A 15,000-nucleotide genomic window follows, 5' to 3' on the forward strand; every position below is an offset into this window, starting at 1 on the left:
TCGGTACAAATCAGTAACCACTGACACTTAGAATATTTTCGGGTTGGTATAAATCAGTAACCACTGACACTTAGAATTTTTTCGAGTTGGTATAAATCAGTAACCACTGACACTTAGAATTTTTTCGGGTTGGTATAAATCAGTAACCACCGACACTTAGAATATTTTCGGGTTGGTATAAATCAGTAACCACCGACACTTAGAATTTTTTCGGCTCAGTAGAAATCAGTAACCAAGCGCATTTTTGAATTGGTTACTGATTTCTCCGTTCGAGTTGCGGCTGCGGTTGGCTTCAAATAGTGGTGGGGGCTTAATTATCGCCGAGGGGAGCATGTCCCGGTGGTGTGGCCGAGGATGGAGTGCCTTTTGAAGGGGGTGTTTCTGAATTTGGACCCTTTTTGAGTTGCATGGCCGGATGGGTGTGGTTTTGAAGGGTGTGTCTGTCTGGAGTGGCACCGGCGTTGGTGTGAGGCTGAGGGTGGGCGTTCGGTTCCTGGTTAGGGATAGGGAAAGGGTGAGACTTAGCTTTAGTGCTCGTGCCCCCGATTTTGGTAATGTTTGACGTCAATTTTCCAAGGAGGCGAATGCAAGGCTTCAGAGGGACTTTGAGTGTTCGGGGGCGGGGTAGCTCAGCCGGATTTGCCCCGGCGGTTCTGCGGACGGTGTTGACTTCGAGGGCGGACCGGCCCCCGTGTTCAGTCCGAATATCGTGCATTGTTAACGGCGGGAAGTGTTCCAAAAGGGAATGGGATTGAATGTGACTGCTGAAGCCGACTTTGAGACCTGTAACGCGGGTAGCTCAGCCGGATTTGACCCGGCGGTTCTGGCGACGGTCTCGCCTTCGAGGGGGGAGCGCCCCGCGTGTTCAGGCCGAATTTTGTGCATTTCCATCGGCGGGAAGAGGTCCAAACGGGAATGGGATTGAATGTGACTGCTGAAGCCGACATTGAGACCTCTAACGCGGGTAGCTCGGCAGGATTTGACCCGGCGGTTCTGCCGAAGGTCTCACCTTCGAGGGGGGAGCGTCCCGCGTGTTCAGGCCGAATATCGTGCATTGTTAACGGCGGGAAGTGTTCCAAAAGGGAATGGGATTGAATGTGACTGCTGAAGCCGACATTGAGACCTCTAACGCGGGTAGCTCGGCCGGATTTGACCCGGCGGTTCTGGCGACGGTCTCGCCTTCGAGGGGGGAGCGTCCCGCGTGTTCAGGCCGAATTTTGTGCATTTCCATCGGCGGGAAGAGGTCCAAACGGGAATGGGATTGAATGTGACTGCTGAAGCCGACATTGAGACCTCTAACGCGGGTAGCTCGGCCGGATTTGACCCGGCGGTTCTGCCGAAGGTCTCACCTTCGAGGGGGGAGCCTCCCGCGTGTTCAGGCCGAATTTTGTGCATTTCCATCGGCGGGAAGAGGTCCAAACGGGAATGGGATTGAATGTGACTGCTGAAGCCGACATTGAGACCTCTAACGCGGGTAGCTCGGCCGGATTTGACCCGGCGGTTCTGCCGAAGGTCTCACCTTCGAGGGGGGAGCGCCCACCGTGTACAGGCCGATTTTCATGCATTTCCAACCGTGGGAAGGGGTCCGAAAGGGGATGGGGGTGAACGTGACTGCTCAACCCGACTTTGAGACCTGTAACGCGGGTAGCTCAGCCGGATTTGACCCGGCGGTTCTGGCGACGGTCTCGCCTTCGAGGGGGGAGCGTCCCGCGTGTTCAGGCCGAATTTTGTGCATTTCCATCGGCGGGAAGAGGTCCAAACGGGAATGGGATTGAATGTGACTGCTGAAGCCGACATTGAGACCTCTAACGCGGGTAGCTCGGCAGGATTTGACCCGGCGGTTCTGCCGAAGGTCTCACCTTCGAGGGGGGAGCGCCCACCGTGTACAGGCCGATTTTCATGCATTTCCAACCGTGGGAAGGGGGCCGAAAGGGGATGGGGGTGAATGTGACTGCTCAACCCGACTTTGAGGCATCTAACCCGGGTAGCTCAGCCGGGTTTGACCCGGCGGTTCTGCCGACGGCCTCGCCTTCGAGGGGGGAGCGTCCCCCGTGTACAGGCCGATTTTCATGCATTTCGAACCGTGGGAAGTGGCCCAAAAGGGGATGGGAGTGAATGTGACTGCTCAACCCGACTTTGGCGCTTCCGAGCCGGGTAGCTCAGCCGGGTTTGACCCGGCGGTTCTGCCGACGGTCTCGTCTTCGAGGCGGGTGCCTCCCCCGTGTACAGGCCGATTTTCATGCATTTCGTACCGTGGGAAGTGGTCCAAAAGGGAATGGGGGTGGACGTGACTGCTCATACCGACATCGAGACTTGTAAGCCGTGTAGCTCGGCCGGGTTTGATCCGGCGGGTCTGCCGACGGTCTCGTCTTCGAGAGGGGGGCCTCCCCCGTGTACAGGCCGATTTTCGTGCATTTCCAACGGTGGGAAGAGGTTCAAAAGGGGATGGGGGTGAATGTGACTGCTCAACCCGACTCTGAGGCTTCTAACCCGGGTAGCCCGGCCGGGTTTGACCCGGCGGTTCTGCCGTCGGTCTCGCCTTCGAGGGCGGAGCCTCCCCCGTGTACAGGCCGATTTTCGTGCATTTCAAACCGTGGGAAGTGGTCCAAAAGGGGATGGGAGTGAATGTGACTGCTCATACCGACCTTGGCGCTTCCGACCCGGGTAGCTCAGCCGGGTTTGACCCGGCGGTTCTGCCGACGGTCTCGTCTTCGAGGCGGGTGCCTCCCCCGTGTACAGGCCGATTTTCATGCATTTCGTACCGTGGGAAGTGGTCCAAAAGGGAATGGGGGTGAATGTGACTGCTCAACCCGACTCTGAGGCTTCTAACCCGGGTAGCTCGGCCGGGTTTGACCCGGCGGTTCTGCCGTCGGTCTCGCCTTCGAGAGGGGCGCCTCCCCCGTGTACAGGCCGATTTTCGTGCATTTCCAACGGTGGGAAGAGGTTCAAAAGGGGATGGGGGTGAATGTGACTGCTCAACCCGACTCTGAGGCTTCTAACCCGGGTAGCCCGGCCGGGTTTGACCCGGCGGTTCTGCCGTCGGTCTCGCCTTCGAGGGCGGAGCCTCCCCCGTGTACAGGCCGATTTTCGTGCATTTCAAACCGTGGGAAGCGGTCCAAAAGGGGATGGGAGTGAATGTGACTGCTCATACCGACCTTGGCGCTTCCGACCCGGGTAGCTCAGCCGGGTTTGACCCGGCGGTTCTGCCGACGGTCTCGCCTTCGAGGGGGGAGCGTCCCCCGTGTTCAGGCCGAATTTTGTGCATTTCGAACCGTGGGAAGTTGCCCAAAAGTCGATGGGAGTGAATGTGACTGCTCAACCCGACTTTGGCGCTTCCGAGCCGGGTAGCTCAGCCGGGTTTGACCCGGCGGTTCTGCCGACGGTCTCGTCTTCGAGGCGGGTGCCTCCCCCGTGTACAGGCCGATTTTCATGCATTTCGTACCGTGGGAAGTGGTCCAAAAGGGAATAGGGGTGGACGTGACTGCTCATACCGACATTGAGACTTGTAAGCCGTGTAGCTCGGCCGGGTTTGATCCGGCGGGTCTGCCGACGGTCTCGTCTTCGAGGCGGGTGCCTCCCCCGTGTACAGGCCGATTTTCGTGCATTTCGAACCGTGGGAAGTGGTCCAAAAGGGGATGGGGGTGGACGTGACTGCTCAACCCGACTTTGAGGCTTCTAACCCGGGTAGCTCGGCCGGGTTTGACCCGTCGATTCTGCCGATGGTCTCGTTTTGGAGGGGGGAGCCTCCCCCGTGTTCAGTCCGATTTTCGTGCATTTCGAACCGTGGGAAGTGGCCCAAAAGGGGATGGGAGTGAATGTGACTGCTCATACCGACTTTGGCGCTTCCGAGCCTGGTAGCTCAGCCGGGTTTGATCCGGCGGTTCTGCCGACGGTCTCGTCTTCGAGGCGGCTCCCTCCCCCGTGTACAGGCCGATTTTCATGCATTTGCAACGGTGGGAAGTTGCCCAAAAGGGGATGGGAGTGAATGTGACTGCTCAACCCGACTTTGGCGCTTCCGAGCCTGGTAGCTCAGCCGGGTTTGAACCGGCGGTTCTGCCGACGGTCTCGTCTTCGAGGCGGCTCCCTCCCCCGTGTACAGGCCGATTTTCGTGCATTTCGAACCGTGGGAAGTGGTCCAAAAGGGAATGGGGGTGGACGTGACTGCTCAACCCGACTCTGAGGCTTCTAACCCGGGTAGCTCGGCCGGGTTTGATCCGGCGGTTCTGCCGACGGTCTCGTCTTCGAGGCCGGTGCCTCCCCCGTGTACAGGCCGATTTTCGTGCATTTCCAACGGTGGGAAGTGGTCCAAAAGGGAATGGGGGTGGACGTGTCTGCTCATACCGACTTTGAGACTTGTAAGCCGGGTAGCTCAGCCGGGTTTGTTCCGGCGGTTCTGCCGACGGTCTCGTCATCGAGGGGGGAGCCTCCCCCGTGTCCAGGCCGATTTTCATGCATTTCCAACCGTGGGAAGTGGTCCAAAAGGGAATGGGGGTGAATGTGACTGCTCATACCGACTTTGAGACTTTTAAGCCGGGTAGCTCAGCCGGGTTTGACCCGGCGGTTCTGCCGACGGTCTCGCCTTCGAGGGGGGAGCGTCCCCCGTGTTCAGGCCGAATTTTGTGCATTTCGAACCGTGGGAAGTTGCCCAAAAGTCGATGGGAGTGAATGTGACTGCTCAACCCGACTTTGAGACTTGTAAGCCGGGTAGCTCAGCCGGGTTTGACCCGGCGGTTCTGCCGACGGTCTCGTCTTCGAGGCGGGTGCCTCCCCCGTGTACAGGCCGATTTTCATGCATTTCGTACCGTGGGAAGCGGTCCAAAAGGGGATGGGAGTGAACGTGACTGCTCATACCGACTTTGGCGCTTCCGAGCCGGGTAGCTCAGCCGGGTTTGACCCGGCGGGTCTGCCGACGGTCTCGCCTTCGAGGGGGGAGCGTCCCCCGTGTTCAGGCCGAATCTTGTGCATTTCGAACCGTGGGAAGTTGCCCAAAAGTCGATGGGAGTGAATGTGACTGCTCAACCCGACTTTGAGACTTGTAAGCCGGGTAGCTCAGCCGGGTTTGACCCGGCGGTTCTGCCGACGGTCTCGTCTTCGAGGCCGGTGCCTCCCCCGTGTACAGGCCGATTTTCGTGCATTTCCAACGGTGGGAAGTGGTCCAAAAGGGAATGGGGGTGGACGTGTCTGCTCATACCGACTTTGAGACTTGTAAGCCGGGTAGCTCAGCCGGGTTTGTTCCGGCGGTTCTGCCGACGGTCTCGTCATCGAGGGGGGAGCCTCCCCCGTGTCCAGGCCGATTTTCATGCATTTCCAACCGTGGGAAGTGGTCCAAAAGGGAATGGGGGTGAATGTGACTGCTCATACCGACTTTGAGACTTTTAAGCCGGGTAGCTCGGCCGGGTTTGACCCGGCGGTTCTGCCGACGGTCTCGTCTTCGAGGCGGGTGCCTCCCCCGTGTACAGGCCGATTTTCGTGCATTTCGAACCGTGGGAAGTGGTCTAAAAGTCGATGGGAGTGAACGTGACTGCTCAACCCGACTTTGAGACTTGTAAGCCGGGTAGCTCAGCCAGGTTTGACCCGGCGGTTCTGCCGACGGTCTCGCCTTCGAGGGCGGACCCTCCCCCGTGTACAGGCCGGTTTTCGTGCATTTCGAACCGTGGGAAGTGATCCAAAAGGGAATGGGGGTGAACGTGACTGCCCAACCCGGCTTTGAGACTTGTAAGCCGGGTAGCTCAGCCGGGTTGGACCCGGCGGTTCTGCCGACGGTCTCGACTTCGAGGCGGGTGCCTCCCCCGTGTACAGGCCGATTTTCATGCATTTGCAACGGTGGGAAGTTGCCCAAAAGTCGATGGGAGTGAATGTGACTGCTCAACCCGACTTCGAGACTTGTAAGCCGGGTAGCTCAGCCGGGTTTGACCCGGCGGTTCTGCCGACGGTCTCGCCTTCGAGGGGGGAGCCTCCCCCGTGTACAGGCCGATTTTCGTGCATTTCCAACGGTGGGAACAGGTTCAAAAGGGGATGGGAGTGATTGTGACTGCTCAACCCGACTCTAGGGCTTCTAACCCGGGTAGCCCGGCCGGGTTTGACCCGGCGGTTCTGCCGACGGTCTCGTCTTCGAGGCGGGTGCCTCCCCCGTATACAGGCCGATTTTCATGCATTTCGAACCGTGGGAAGTGGTCCAAAAGGGAATGGGGGTGGACGTGTCTGCTCATACCGACTTTGAGACTTGTAAGCCGGGTAGCTCAGCCGGGTTTGATCCGGCGGTTCTGCCGACGGTCTCGCCTTCGAGGGGGGAGCCTCCCCCGTGTTCAGTCCGATTTCCATGCATTTCCAACCGTGGGAAGTTGCCCAAAAGGGGATGGGAGTGAATGTGACTGCTCAACCCGACTTTGGCGCTTCCGAGCCGGGTAGCTCAGCCGGGTTTGACCCGGCGGTTCTGCCGACGGTCTCGTCTTCGAGGCGGGTGCCTCCCCCGTATACAGGCCGATTTTCATGCATTTCGAACCGTGGGAAGTGGTCCAAAAGGGAATGGGGGTGGACGTGTCTGCTCATACCGACTTTGAGACTTGTAAGCCGGGTAGCTCAGCCGGGTTTGATCCGGCGGTTCTGCCGACGGTCTCGCCTTCGAGGGGGGAGCCTCCCCCGTGTTCAGTCCGATTTCCATGCATTTCCAACCGTGGGAAGTTGCCCAAAAGGGGATGGGAGTGAATGTGACTGCTCAACCCGACTTTGGCGCTTCCGAGCCGGGTAGCTCAGCCGGGTTTGACCCGGCGGTTCTGCCGACGGTCTCGTCTTCGAGGCGGGTGCCTCCCCCGTGTACAGGCCGATTTTCATGCATTTGGAACCGTGGGAAGTGGTCCAAAAGGGAATGGGGGTGGACGTGACTGCTCATACCGACTTTGAGACTTGTAAGCCGGGTAGCTCAGCCGGGTTTGACCCGGCGGTTCTGCCGACGGTCTCGCCTTCGAGGGGGGAGCCTCCCCCGTGTTCAGTCCGATTTTCGTGCATTTCCCACGGTGGGAAATGGTATCTTTCATTACGGGGACAAGGGTCTGAAGCGGTGAAGTCAGTAACCGGCATAGTTAAGGAAAGGGTTCGAATTTTCTCAACAGTACGAAAAAAGTGAGCAGGGAAGCTAGAGAAGGTGTCAGTGAGTCCCAAACGAGTGAACCGCAAAACTTAGGGAAATGCCCGAAAGCGTTTTAAAGGGTGAAATCGGGAACGAGGAAATGATCGGAAAGTGCCTGAAAGTGCTAAATGAGTAAACAGAAAAACGAAGAAAAATGTTTGAAAAGAAGAAGTGAGTAACCAGGAAAACTTAGAAAAATGTTCAAAACGAAGAAATCAGTAACCAGGAAAACTTAGAAAAATGATCAAAAAGAAGAAATGAGTAACCAGGAAAACTTAGAAAAATGTTTAAAAAGAAGAAATCAGTAACCAGGAAAACTTAGGAAAATGTTTAAAAAGAAGAAATCAGTAACCAGAAAAACTGCGAAAAATGTTTAAAAAGAAGAAATGAGTAACCAGAAAAACTTAGAAAAATGTTTAAAAAGAAGAAATCAGTAACCAGGAAAACTTAGAAAAATGTTTAAAAAGAAGAAATCAGTAACCAGGAAAACTTAGAAAAATGTTATAAAAGAAGAAGTGAGTAACCAGAAAAACTTAGAAAAATGTTTAAAAAGAAGAAATCAGTAACCAGAAAAACTGCGAAAAATGTTTAAAAAGAAGAAATCAGTAACCAGACAAACTGCGAAAAATGTTTAAAAAGAAGAAATCAGTAACCAGGAAAACTTAGAAAAATGTTTAAAAAGAAGAAGTGAGTAACCAGAAAAACTTAGAAAAATGTTTAAAAAGAAGAAATCAGTAACCAGAAAAACTTAGAAAAATGTTTAAAAAGAAGAAATCAGTAACCAGAAAAACTGCGAAAAATGTTTAAAAAGAAGAAATCAGTAACCAGAAAAACTTAGAAAAATGTTTAAAAAGAAGAAGTGAGTAACCAGAAAAACTTAGAAAAATGTTTAAAAAGAAGAAATCAGTAACCAGAAAAACGGCGAAAAATGTTTAAAAAGAAGAAATCAGTAACCAGACAAACTGCGAAAAATGTTTAAAAAGAAGAAATCAGTAACCAGAAAAACTTAGAAAAATGTTTAAAAAGAAGAAATCAGTAACCAGAAAAACTTAGAAAAATGTTTCAAAAGAAGAAGTGAGTAACCAGAAAAACTTAGAAAAATGTTTAAAAAGAAGAAGTGAGTAACCAGAAAAACTTAGAAAAATGTTTAAAAAGAAGAAATCAGTAACCAGAAAAACTTAGAAAAATGTTTAAAAAGAAGAAATCAGTAACCAGAAAAACTGCGAAAAATGTTTAAAAAGAAGAAATCAGTAACCAGACAAACTGCGAAAAATGTTTAAAAAGAAGAAATCAGTAACCAGGAAAACTTAGAAAAATGTTTAAAAAGAAGAAGTCAGTAACCAGAAAAACTTAGAAAAATGTTTAAAAAGAAGAAATCAGTAACCAGAAAAACTTAGAAAAATGTTTAAAAAGAAGAAATCAGTAACCAGAAAAACTGCGAAAAATGTTTAAAAAGAAGAAATCAGTAACCAGAAAAACTTAGAAAAATGTTTAAAAAGAAGAAGTGAGTAACCAGAAAAACTTAGAAAAATGTTTAAAAAGAAGAAATCAGTAACCAGAAAAACGGCGAAAAATGTTTAAAAAGAAGAAATCAGTAACCAGAAAAACTTAGAAAAATGTTTCAAAAGAAGAAGTGAGTAACCAGAAAAACTTAGAAAAATGTTTAAAAAGAAGAAGTGAGTAACCAGAAAAACTTAGAAAAATGTTTAAAAAGAAGAAATCAGTAACCAGAAAAACTTAGAAAAATGTTTAAAAAGAAGAAATCAGTAACCAGAAAAACTGCGAAAAATGTTTAAAAAGAAGAAATCAGTAACCAGACAAACTGCGAAAAATGTTTAAAAAGAAGAAATCAGTAACCAGGAAAACTTAGAAAAATGTTTAAAAAGAAGAAGTGAGTAACCAGAAAAACTTAGAAAAATGTTTAAAAAGAAGAAATCAGTAACCAGAAAAACTTAGAAAAATGTTTAAAAAGAAGAAATCAGTAACCAGAAAAACTGCGAAAAATGTTTAAAAAGAAGAAATCAGTAACCAGAAAAACTTAGAAAAATGTTTAAAAAGAAGAAGTGAGTAACCAGAAAAACTTAGAAAAATGTTTAAAAAGAAGAAATCAGTAACCAGAAAAACGGCGAAAAATGTTTAAAAAGAAGAAATCAGTAACCAGACAAACTGCGAAAAATGTTTAAAAAGAAGAAATCAGTAACCAGAAAAACTTAGAAAAATGTTTCAAAAGAAGAAGTGAGTAACCAGAAAAACTTAGAAAAATGTTTAAAAAGAAGAAGTGAGTAACCAGAAAAACTTAGAAAAATGTTTAAAAAGAAGAAATCAGTAACCAGAAAAACTTAGAAAAATGTTTAAAAAGAAGAAATCAGTAACCAGAAAAACTTAGAAAAATGTTTAAAAAGAAGAAATCAGTAACCAGAAAAACTGCGAAAAATGTTTAAAAAGAAGAAATCAGTAACCAGACAAACTGCGAAAAATGTTTAAAAAGAAGAAATCAGTAACCAGGAAAACTTAGAAAAATGTTTAAAAAGAAGAAGTGAGTAACCAGAAAAACTTAGAAAAATGTTTAAAAAGAAGAAATCAGTAACCAGAAAAACTTAGAAAAATGTTTAAAAAGAAGAAATCAGTAACCAGAAAAACTGCGAAAAATGTTTAAAAAGAAGAAATCAGTAACCAGGAAAACTTAGAAAAATGTTTAAAAAGAAGAAGTGAGTAACCAGAAAAACTTAGAAAAATGTTTAAAAAGAAGAAATCAGTAACCAGAAAAACTTAGAAAAATGTTTAAAAAGAAGAAATCAGTAACCAGAAAAACTGCGAAAAATGTTTAAAAAGAAGAAATCAGTAACCAGACAAACTGCGAAAAATGTTTAAAAAGAAGAAATCAGTAACCAGGAAAACTTAGAAAAATGTTTAAAAAGAAGAAGTCAGTAACCAGAAAAACTTAGAAAAATGTTTAAAAAGAAGAAATCAGTAACCAGAAAAACTTAGAAAAATGTTTAAAAAGAAGAAATCAGTAACCAGAAAAACTGCGAAAAATGTTTAAAAAGAAGAAATCAGTAACCAGAAAAACTTAGAAAAATGTTTAAAAAGAAGAAGTGAGTAACCAGAAAAACTTAGAAAAATGTTTAAAAAGAAGAAATCAGTAACCAGAAAAACTTAGAAAAATGTTTAAAAAGAAGAAATCAGTAACCAGAAAAACTTAGAAAAATGTTTAAAAAGAAGAAATCAGTAACCAGAAAAACTGCGAAAAATGTTTAAAAAGAAGAAATCAGTAACCAGACAAACTGCGAAAAATGTTTAAAAAGAAGAAATCAGTAACCAGGAAAACTTAGAAAAATGTTTAAAAAGAAGAAGTGAGTAACCAGAAAAACTTAGAAAAATGTTTAAAAAGAAGAAATCAGTAACCAGAAAAACTTAGAAAAATGTTTAAAAAGAAGAAATCAGTAACCAGAAAAACTGCGAAAAATGTTTAAAAAGAAGAAATCAGTAACCAGGAAAACTTAGAAAAATGTTTAAAAAGAAGAAGTGAGTAACCAGAAAAACTTAGAAAAATGTTTAAAAAGAAGAAATCAGTAACCAGAAAAACTTAGAAAAATGTTTAAAAAGAAGAAATCAGTAACCAGAAAAACTGCGAAAAATGTTTAAAAAGAAGAAATCAGTAACCAGAAAAACTTAGAAAAATGTTTAAAAAGAAGAAGTGAGTAACCAGAAAAACTTAGAAAAATGTTTAAAAAGAAGAAATCAGTAACCAGAAAAACGGCGAAAAATGTTTAAAAAGAAGAAATCAGTAACCAGACAAACTGCGAAAAATGTTTAAAAAGAAGAAATCAGTAACCAGAAAAACTTAGAAAAATGTTTCAAAAGAAGAAGTGAGTAACCAGAAAAACTTAGAAAAATGTTTAAAAAGAAGAAGTGAGTAACCAGAAAAACTTAGAAAAATGTTTAAAAAGAAGAAATCAGTAACCAGAAAAACTTAGAAAAATGTTTAAAAAGAAGAAATCAGTAACCAGAAAAACTGCGAAAAATGTTTAAAAAGAAGAAATCAGTAACCAGGAAAACTTAGAAAAATGTTTAAAAAGAAGAAATGAGTAACCAGGAAAACTTAGAAAAATGTTTAAAAAGAAGAAATGAGTAACCAGGAAAACTTAGAAAAATGTTTAAAAAGAAGAAATCAGTAACCAGAAAAACTTAGAAAAATGTTTAAAAAGAAGAAATCAGTAACCAGAAAAACGGCGAAAAATGTTTAAAAAGAAGAAATGAGTAACCAGAAAAACTTAGAAAAATGTTTAAAAAGAAGAAATCAGTAACCAGAAAAACGGCGAAAAATGTTTAAAAAGAAGAAATCAGTAACCAGAAAAACTTAGAAAAATGTTTAAAAAGAAGAAGTGAGTAACCAGAAAAACTTAGAAAAATGTTTAAAAAGAAGAAATGAGTAACCAGAAAAACTTAGAAAAATGTTTAAAAAGAAGAAATCAGTAACCAGAAAAACTTAGAAAAATGTTTAAAAAGAAGAAATGAGTAACCAGAAAAACGGCGAAAAATGTTTAAAAAGAAGAAATCAGTAACCAGAAAAACGGCGAAAAATGTTTAAAAAGAAGAAATCAGTAACCAGACAAACTGCGAAAAATGTTTAAAAAGAAGAAATCAGTAACCAGAAAAACTTAGAAAAATGTTTAAAAAGAAGAAATCAGTAACCAGGAAAACTTGGAAAAAACACTTAGAAAAATTTTCAGCAAAGTGTGAAAAATATTCTAAGTGTCAGCGGAGGAAAATGCTGCAGCATCGGGAAAGATTCGCAAACTTACACCGAACATGTGCTCCGAAGTGCCGGAGGAATTGGGTGAATTGAGCCCGCAAATGGCCAGCTGTCGTTTTGTGCCTGCAGCCCGAAAACTTTAACTTTGTCTGTCGCGGAAGTCCGGACCGAGAAAAATCCAAACGGTTTTGACCGGACCGAGTTCCAGACCGATGCAGTCAAATTTGGAATTCAGACCCATTCAGTGCCACTTGTAGTTTTTTCCGCAGTGAGGTTGGCGGGGTACCCGGAGATATATGGGAACACGATTTTTAGAACAAAATGGCGGCGCGGGACCGTTCTGAAAGGCATCCGAAAAACGGTTCCACGGGCATAGCACTTTAATGACAGGTATGAGTGCATGCCGGAGAGCTCTTGGAAGTCGAATTTTTGACACTTTGTCAATTTTTTGACAGATTTGACAAACTCTTTCTGTCTGTTCTAAGAGTCAGTCAGAGACTTGTGCGGCGGTCTTTTGACACTATTGGAGGGCGGGCAAACCCCACGTTGACTCCGGCCGTCCCTCCACAGGCGCTCGTGTCCAAAATGAAGGCGAGAGACGCGAGTGGCCTGGTTCCCTTGGGTGTTGCCAAGAAGGCTGCGGGCTGACCGTTGCCTGAGCACTCCCTAAAGCCTCTTGTGATGAGAGCAGACCTCGCCTGCCGCACGACCGGCTCTGGGAGTCGTTGGGCCGCTATTTGTGAATAGTCTGGTCCTCCTCTGCCACCCGGACAAGCGCGATGGCTCTGCCGCCCTGCGGTGCTCGTCACCCAGGTTTGGGGAACACGATACTCGTAACAAAAATAAAAGGCGGCTCGGGACCTGCAGGCGAAAGGGGTCCCGTGGTGCTAAGCACGTCGACTTCGGGTCTCGGTGCAAGCCGGAGAGCTCACGGAAGTCTAAAGTTTTCGGCACGTGGTCGAATCTTTTCAAAGGCTTACCCGGCTCTTTCCGTCCATTCTGAGAGTAAGTCAGAGGCCGGTGCGGAGGTCTCTTGACAATCGGAGGGGGTGGTGGCCCTCCGCAGGCGCTCGTGTCGAAAATGAAGGCGAGAGACGCGAGTGGCCTGGTTCCCCTGGGTGTTGCCAGGAAGGCTGCGGGCTGACCCTTGCCTGAGCACTCCCTAAAGCCTCTTGTGATGAGAGCAGACCTCGCGCGCCGCACGACCGGCTCTGGGAGTCGTTGGGCCGCTATCTGTGAATAGTCTGGTCCTCCTCTGCCACCCGGCCAAGTGCGATGGCTCTGCCGCCCTGCGGTGCTCGTCACGCAGGTATGGGGCACACGATGCTCGTAACAGCAAATAAAGGCGGCTCGGGACCTGCAGGCGAAAGGGGTCCCGTGGTGCTTAGCACGTCGACTTCGGGTCTCGGTGCAAGCCGGAGAGCTCACGGAAGTCTAAAGTTTTCGGCACGTGGTCGAATCTTTTGAAAGGCTTACCCGGCTCTTTCCGTCCATTCTGAGAGTCAGTCAGAGGCCGGTGCGGCGGTCTATTGACGACCGGAGGCTCCCATGGGTGTTGCGATGAGGGTGGAGGGCACAGAACCTTGCCTTAGCACTCCCTAATAAAGCCTCTTGTGAAGAGAGCAGACCTCGCGCGCCGCACGACCGGCTCTGGGAGTCGTTGGGCCGCTATCTGTGAATAGTCTGGTCCTCCTCTGCCACCCGGCCAAGTGCGATGGCTCTGCCGCCCTGCGGTGCTCGTCACGCAGGTATGGGGCACACGATGCTCGTAACAGCAAATAAAGGCGGCTCGGGACCTGCAGGCGAAAGGGGTCCCGTGGTGCTTAGCACGTCGACTTCGGGTCTCGGTGCAAGCCGGAGAGCTCACGGAAGTCTAAAGTTTTCGGCACGTGGTCGAATCTTTTGAAAGGCTTACCCGGCTCTTTCCGTCCATTCTGAGAGTCAGTCAGAGGCCGGTGCGGCGGTCTATTGACGACCGGAGGCTCCCATGGGTGTTGCGATGAGGGTGGAGGGCACAGAACCTTGCCTTAGCACTCCCTAATAAAGCCTCTTGTGAAGAGAGCAGACCTCGCGCGCCGCACGACCGGCTCTGGGAGTCGTTGGGCCGCTATCTGTGAATAGTCTGGTCCTCCTCTGCCACCCGGCCAAGTGCGATGGCTCTGCCGCCCTGCGGTGCTCGTCACGCAGGTATGGGGCACACGATGCTCGTAACAGCAAATAAAGGCGGCTCGGGACCTGCAGGCGAAAGGGGTCCCGTGGTGCTTCGCACGTCGACTTCGGGTCTCGGTGCAAGCCGGAGAGCTCACGGAAGTCTAAAGTTTTCGGCACGTGGTCGAATCTTTTGAAAGGCTTACCCGGCTCTTTCCGTCCATTCTGAGAGTCAGTCAGAGGCCGGTGCGGCGGTCTATTGACGACCGGAGGCTCCCATGGGTGTTGCGATGAGGGTGGAGGGCACAGAACCTTGCCTTAGCACTCCCTAATAAAGCCTCTTGTGAAGAGAGCAGACCTCGCGCACCGCACGACCGGCTCTGGGAGTCGTTGGGCCGCTATCTGTGAATAGTCGGTCCTCCTCTGCCACCCGGCCAAGTGCGATGGCTCTGCCGCCCTGCGGTGCTTGTCACGCAGGTATGGGGCACACGATGCTCGTAACAGCAAATAAAGGCGGCTCGGGACCTGCAGGCGAAAGGGGTCCCGTGGTGCTTAGCACGTCGACTTCGGGTCTCGGTGCAAGCCGGAGAGCTCACGGAAGTCTAAAGTTTTCGGCACGTGGTCGAATCTTTTGAAAGGCTTACCCGGCTCTTTCCGTCCATTCTGAGAGTCAGTCAGAGGCCGGTGCGGCGGTCTATTGACGACCGGAGGCTCCCATGGGTGTTGCGATGAGGGTGGAGGGCACAGAACCTTGCCTTAGCACTCCCTAATAAAGCCTCTTGTGAAGAGAGCAGACCTCGCGCGCCGCACGACCGGCTCTGGGAGTCGTTGGGCCGCTATCTGTGAATAGTCTGGTCCTCCTCTGCCACCCGGCTAAGTGCGATGGCTCTGCCGCCCTGCGGTGCTTGTCACGCAGGTATGGGGCACACGATGCTCGTAACAGCAAATAAAGGCGGCTCGGGACCTGCAG

Source organism: Chiloscyllium punctatum, unplaced genomic scaffold (assembly GCF_047496795.1).
Source record: "Chiloscyllium punctatum isolate Juve2018m unplaced genomic scaffold, sChiPun1.3 scaffold_502, whole genome shotgun sequence".
Taxonomy (NCBI): Eukaryota; Metazoa; Chordata; class Chondrichthyes; order Orectolobiformes; family Hemiscylliidae; genus Chiloscyllium; species Chiloscyllium punctatum.